This window comes from Grammomys surdaster, unplaced genomic scaffold (assembly GCF_004785775.1).
Source record: "Grammomys surdaster isolate TR1022 unplaced genomic scaffold, NIH_TR_1.0 143, whole genome shotgun sequence".
NCBI lineage: Eukaryota > Metazoa > Chordata > Mammalia > Rodentia > Muridae > Grammomys > Grammomys surdaster.
The window spans coordinates 3,559,371-3,559,630 of record NW_021604601.1 but is presented as its reverse complement, the minus strand read 5'-3'; the positions used below and the strand labels follow the sequence as shown (position 1 = coordinate 3,559,630).

Sequence of the window (260 nt, the reverse complement as noted above, 5' to 3'; positions counted from 1 at the left end):
AAACCAAACCAAACCAAACCAAACCAAACCAAACCAAACCAAACCAACAACAACAAAAACCACAAGAGAAGCCGGGCGGTGGTGGCGCACGCCTTTAATCCCAGCACTCGGGAGGCAGAGGCAGGCGGATTTCTGAGTTCGAGGCCAGCCTGGTCTACAGAGTGAGTTCCAGGACAGCTAGAGCTACAAGAGAAACCCTGTCTCGAAAAACAAAACAAAACAAAAAAAACAAAAAAAAACAAAAAAAAAAAAAACAAAAA

General features: G+C 43.8%; 1 protein-coding gene across 1 annotated transcript in view; it reads right to left on the bottom strand.

The window, feature by feature from the left end:
* Positions 1 to 260, bottom strand: part of Mthfd1l (methylenetetrahydrofolate dehydrogenase (NADP+ dependent) 1 like) — a 179,831-nt gene that overhangs the window by 7,429 nt on the left and 172,142 nt on the right. The gene's annotated exons all lie outside the window — the stretch shown is intronic.